The sequence below is a fragment of the Carassius gibelio genome, chromosome B22 (assembly GCF_023724105.1).
Source record: "Carassius gibelio isolate Cgi1373 ecotype wild population from Czech Republic chromosome B22, carGib1.2-hapl.c, whole genome shotgun sequence".
Classification (NCBI taxonomy): Eukaryota; Metazoa; Chordata; class Actinopteri; order Cypriniformes; family Cyprinidae; genus Carassius; species Carassius gibelio.
Window position 1 is genome coordinate 47,488,747 of NC_068417.1, and position 5,000 is coordinate 47,493,746.

Consider the following 5,000-nt stretch of genomic DNA (forward strand, 5'->3'; position numbering starts at 1 on the left):
GAATTATATAATAATCTTTCATTTAAAAAAAAAAAAAAAAAAAAGAGTCAATGCCCGATCTCTGAATCTTAGCAGGTTTAGGTATGGTTAGCACTTTGATGAGAGACTGCCTAGGAATACCAGGTGCTTTAAGCTTTTGGGTTTTCTTTCCTACTTATATAATGTACTGGCGATTAGATTGGCTGGTCTTTAAATAGCCCTCTCTTTGCAGCAGTCTTCGCTTACGGCCATACCAACCTGGCTATGCCCGATCTCGTCTGATCTCGGAAGCTAAGCAGGTTTGGGCCTGGTTAGTACTTGGATGGGAGACCGCCTGGGAATACCAGGTGCTGTAAGCTTTTTGGACATTTTTCACTTAGTATATAATAATTTTGCCAAAAAAATAGAGTCAATGCCCGATCTCTGAATATTAGCAGGTTTGGGCCTGGTTAGTACATGGATGGGAGACTGCCTGGGAATACCAGGTGCTTTAATCTGTTTGAAAAATTTCACGAATTATATAATAATCTTTCATTAAAAAAAAAAAAAAAAAAAAAAAATAGAGTCAATGCCCGATCTCTGAATATTAACAGGTTTGGGCCTGGTTAGTACATGGATGGGAGACTGCCTGGGAATACCAGGTGCTGTAAGCTTTTTGGACATTTTTCACTTAGTATATAATAATTTTGCCAAAAAATAGAGTCAATGCCCGATCTCTGAATATTAACAGGTTTGGGCCTGGTTAGTACATGGATGGGAGACTGCCTGGGAATACCAGGTGCTGTAAGCTTTTTGGACATTTTTCACTTAGTATATAATAATTTTGCCAAAAAATAGAGTCAATGCCGATCTCTGAATCTTAGCAGGTTTAGGTATGGTTAGCACTTTGATGAGAGACTGCCTAGGAATACCAGGTGCTTTAAGCTTTTGGGTTTTCTTTCCTACTTATATAATGTACTGGCGATTAGATTGGCTGGTCTTTAAATAGCCCTCTCTTTGCAGCAGTCTTCGCTTACGGCCATACCAACCTGGCTATGCCCGATCTCGTCTGATCTCGGAAGCTAAGCAGGTTTGGGCCTGGTTAGTACTTGGATGGGAGACCGCCTGGGAATACCAGGTGCTGTAAGCTTTTTGGACATTTTTCACTTAGTATATAATAATTTTGCCAAAAAATAGAGTCAATGCCCGATCTCTGAATATTAGCAGGTTTGGGCCTGGTTAGTACATGGATGGGAGACTGCCTGGAAATACCAGGTGCTTTAATCTGTTTGAAAAATTTCACGAATTATATAATAATCTTTCATTAAAAAAAAAAAAAAAAAAAAAATAGAGTCAATGCCCGATCTCTGAATATTAACAGGTTTGGGCCTGGTTAGTACATGGATGGGAGACTGCCTGGGAATACCAGGTGCTGTAAGCTTTTTGGACATTTTTCACTTAGTATATAATAATTTTGCCAAAAAATAGAGTCAATGCCCGATCTCTGAATATTAACAGGTTTGGGCCTGGTTAGTACATGGATGGGAGACTGCCTGGGAATACCAGGTGCTGTAAGCTTTTTGGACATTTTTCACTTAGTATATAATAATTTTGCCAAAAAATAGAGTCAATGCCCGATCTCTGAATCTTAGCAGGTTTAGGTATGGTTAGCACTTTGATGAGAGACTGCCTAGGAATACCAGGTGCTTTAAGCTTTTGGGTTTTCTTTCCTACTTATATAATGTACTGGCGATTAGATTGGCTGGTCTTTAAATAGCCCTCTCTTTGCTGCTGTCTTCGCTTACGGCCATACCAACCTGGCTATGCCCGATCTCGTCTGATCTCGGAAGCTAAGCAGGTTTGGCCCTGGTTAGTACTTGGATGGGAGACCGCCTGGGAATACCAGGTGCTGTAAGCTTTTTGGACATTTTTCACTTAGTATATAATAATTTTGCCAAAAAATAGAGTCAATGCCCGATCTCTGAATATTAACAGGTTTGGGCCTGGTTAGTACATGGATGGGAGACTGCCTGGGAATACCAGGTGCTGTAAGCTTTTTGGACATTTTTCACTTAGTATATAATAATTTTGCCAAAAAATAGAGTCAATGCCCGATCTCTGAATCTTAGCAGGTTTAGGTCTGGTTAGCACTTTGATGAGAGACTGCCTGGGAATACCAGGTGCTTTAATCTCTTTGGAAAATTTCACGAATTATATAATAATCTTTCATTTAAAAAAAAAAAAAAAAAAAAGAGTCAATGCCCGATCTCTGAATCTTAGCAGGTTTAGGTATGGTTAGCACTTTGATGAGAGACTGCCTAGGAATACCAGGTGCTTTAAGCTTTTGGGTTTTCTTTCCTACTTATATAATGTACTGGCGATTAGATTGGCTGGTCTTTAAATAGCCCTCTCTTTGCAGCAGTCTTCGCTTACGGCCATACCAACCTGGCTATGCCCGATCTCGTCTGATCTCGGAAGCTAAGCAGGTTTGGGCCTGGTTAGTACTTGGATGGGAGACCGCCTGGGAATACCAGGTGCTGTAAGCTTTTTGGACATTTTTCACTTAGTATATAATAATTTTGCCAAAAAAATAGAGTCAATGCCCGATCTCTGAATATTAGCAGGTTTGGGCCTGGTTAGTACATGGATGGGAGACTGCCTGGGAATACCAGGTGCTTTAATCTGTTTGAAAAATTTCACGAATTATATAATAATCTTTCATTAAAAAAAAAAAAAAAAAAAGAAAATAGAGTCAATGCCCGATCTCTGAATATTAACAGGTTTGGGCCTGGTTAGTACATGGATGGGAGACTGCCTGGGAATACCAGGTGCTGTAAGCTTTTTGGACATTTTTCACTTAGTATATAATAATTTTGCCAAAAAATAGAGTCAATGCCCGATCTCTGAATATTAACAGGTTTGGGCCTGGTTAGTACATGGATGGGAGACTGCCTGGGAATACCAGGTGCTGTAAGCTTTTTGGACATTTTTCACTTAGTATATAATAATTTTGCCAAAAAATAGAGTCAATGCAGATCTCTGAATCTTAGCAGGTTTAGGTATGGTTAGCACTTTGATGAGAGACTGCCTAGGAATACCAGGTGCTTTAAGCTTTTGGGTTTTCTTTCCTACTTATATAATGTACTGGCGATTAGATTGGCTGGTCTTTAAATAGCCCTCTCTTTGCAGCAGTCTTCGCTTACGGCCATACCAACCTGGCTATGCCCGATCTCGTCTGATCTCGGAAGCTAAGCAGGTTTGGGCCTGGTTAGTACTTGGATGGGAGACCGCCTGGGAATACCAGGTGCTGTAAGCTTTTTGGACATTTTTCACTTAGTATATAATAATTTTGCCAAAAAATAGAGTCAATGCCCGATCTCTGAATATTAGCAGGTTTGGGCCTGGTTAGTACATGGATGGGAGACTGCCTGGGAATACCAGGTGCTTTAATCTGTTTGAAAAATTTCACGAATTATATAATAATCTTTCATTAAAAAAAAAAAAAAAAAAAAAATAGAGTCAATGCCCGATCTCTGAATATTAACAGGTTTGGGCCTGGTTAGTACATGGATGGGAGACTGCCTGGGAATACCAGGTGCTGTAAGCTTTTTGGACATTTTTCACTTAGTATATAATAATTTTGCCAAAAAATAGAGTCAATGCCCGATCTCTGAATATTAACAGGTTTGGGCCTGGTTAGTACATGGATGGGAGACTGCCTGGGAATACCAGGTGCTGTAAGCTTTTTGGACATTTTTCACTTAGTATATAATAATTTTGCCAAAAAATAGAGTCAATGCCCGATCTCTGAATCTTAGCAGGTTTAGGTATGGTTAGCACTTTGATGAGAGACTGCCTAGGAATACCAGGTGCTTTAAGCTTTTGGGTTTTCTTTCCTACTTATATAATGTACTGGCGATTAGATTGGCTGGTCTTTAAATAGCCCTCTCTTTGCTGCTGTCTTCGCTTACGGCCATACCAACCTGGCTATGCCCGATCTCGTCTGATCTCGGAAGCTAAGCAGGTTTGGCCCTGGTTAGTACTTGGATGGGAGACCGCCTGGGAATACCAGGTGCTGTAAGCTTTTTGGACATTTTTCACTTAGTATATAATAATTTTGCCAAAAAATAGAGTCAATGCCCGATCTCTGAATATTAACAGGTTTGGGCCTGGTTAGTACATGGATGGGAGACTGCCTGGGAATACCAGGTGCTGTAAGCTTTTTGGACATTTTTCACTTAGTATATAATAATTTTGCCAAAAAATAGAGTCAATGCCCGATCTCTGAATCTTAGCAGGTTTAGGTCTGGTTAGCACTTTGATGAGAGACTGCCTGGGAATACCAGGTGCTTTAATCTCTTTGGAAAATTTCACGAATTATATAATAATCTTTCATTTAAAAAAAAAAAAAAAAAAAAGAGTCAATGCCCGATCTCTGAATCTTAGCAGGTTTAGGTATGGTTAGCACTTTGATGAGAGACTGCCTAGGAATACCAGGTGCTTTAAGCTTTTGGGTTTTCTTTCCTACTTATATAATGTACTGGCGATTAGATTGGCTGGTCTTTAAATAGCCCTCTCTTTGCAGCAGTCTTCACTTACGGCCATACCAACCTGGCTATGCCCGATCTCGTCTGATCTCGGAAGCTAAGCAGGTTTGGGCCTGGTTAGTACTTGGATGGGAGACCGCCTGGGAATACCAGGTGCTGTAAGCTTTTTGGACATTTTTCACTTAGTATATAATAATTTTGCCAAAAAATAGAGTCAATGCCCGATCTCTGAATATTAGCAGGTTTGGGCCTGGTTAGTACATGGATGGGAGACTGCCTGGGAATACCAGGTGCTTTAATCTGTTTGAAAAATTTCACGAATTATATAATAATCTTTCATTAAAAAAAAAAAAAAAAAAAAAAAATAGAGTCAATGCCCGATCTCTGAATATTAACAGGTTTGGGCCTGGTTAGTACATGGATGGGAGACTGCCTGGGAATACCAGGTGCTGTAAGCTTTTTGGACATTTTTCACTTAGTATATAATAATTTTGC

The 5,000-nt window shown here is 39.8% G+C and overlaps 7 non-coding genes across 7 annotated transcripts; all 7 read left to right on the plus strand.

Moving 5' to 3' along the window:
* Nucleotides 1–219: 219 nt before the first annotated feature.
* LOC128008873 (5S ribosomal RNA) lies at nucleotides 220–338 on the plus strand. The gene has a single exon (XR_008180600.1). It is a non-coding gene; the product is annotated as a 5S ribosomal RNA (ribosomal RNA).
* Nucleotides 339–989: 651 nt separating this feature from the next.
* Nucleotides 990–1,108, plus strand: LOC128008874 (5S ribosomal RNA). The gene has a single exon (XR_008180601.1). It is a non-coding gene; the product is annotated as a 5S ribosomal RNA (ribosomal RNA).
* A 649-nt stretch (nucleotides 1,109–1,757) lies between these two features.
* LOC127999022 (5S ribosomal RNA) lies at nucleotides 1,758–1,876 on the plus strand. Its single transcript, XR_008171844.1, has one exon. It is a non-coding gene; the product is annotated as a 5S ribosomal RNA (ribosomal RNA).
* A 509-nt stretch (nucleotides 1,877–2,385) lies between these two features.
* LOC128008875 (5S ribosomal RNA) lies at nucleotides 2,386–2,504 on the plus strand. The gene has a single exon (XR_008180602.1). It is a non-coding gene; the product is annotated as a 5S ribosomal RNA (ribosomal RNA).
* A 651-nt stretch (nucleotides 2,505–3,155) lies between these two features.
* LOC128008876 (5S ribosomal RNA) lies at nucleotides 3,156–3,274 on the plus strand. The gene has a single exon (XR_008180603.1). It is a non-coding gene; the product is annotated as a 5S ribosomal RNA (ribosomal RNA).
* Nucleotides 3,275–3,923: 649 nt separating this feature from the next.
* Nucleotides 3,924–4,042, plus strand: LOC127999023 (5S ribosomal RNA). Its single transcript, XR_008171845.1, has one exon. It is a non-coding gene; the product is annotated as a 5S ribosomal RNA (ribosomal RNA).
* Nucleotides 4,043–4,551: 509 nt separating this feature from the next.
* LOC127995561 (5S ribosomal RNA) lies at nucleotides 4,552–4,670 on the plus strand. Its single transcript, XR_008168504.1, has one exon. It is a non-coding gene; the product is annotated as a 5S ribosomal RNA (ribosomal RNA).
* Nucleotides 4,671–5,000: the final 330 nt, after the last annotated feature.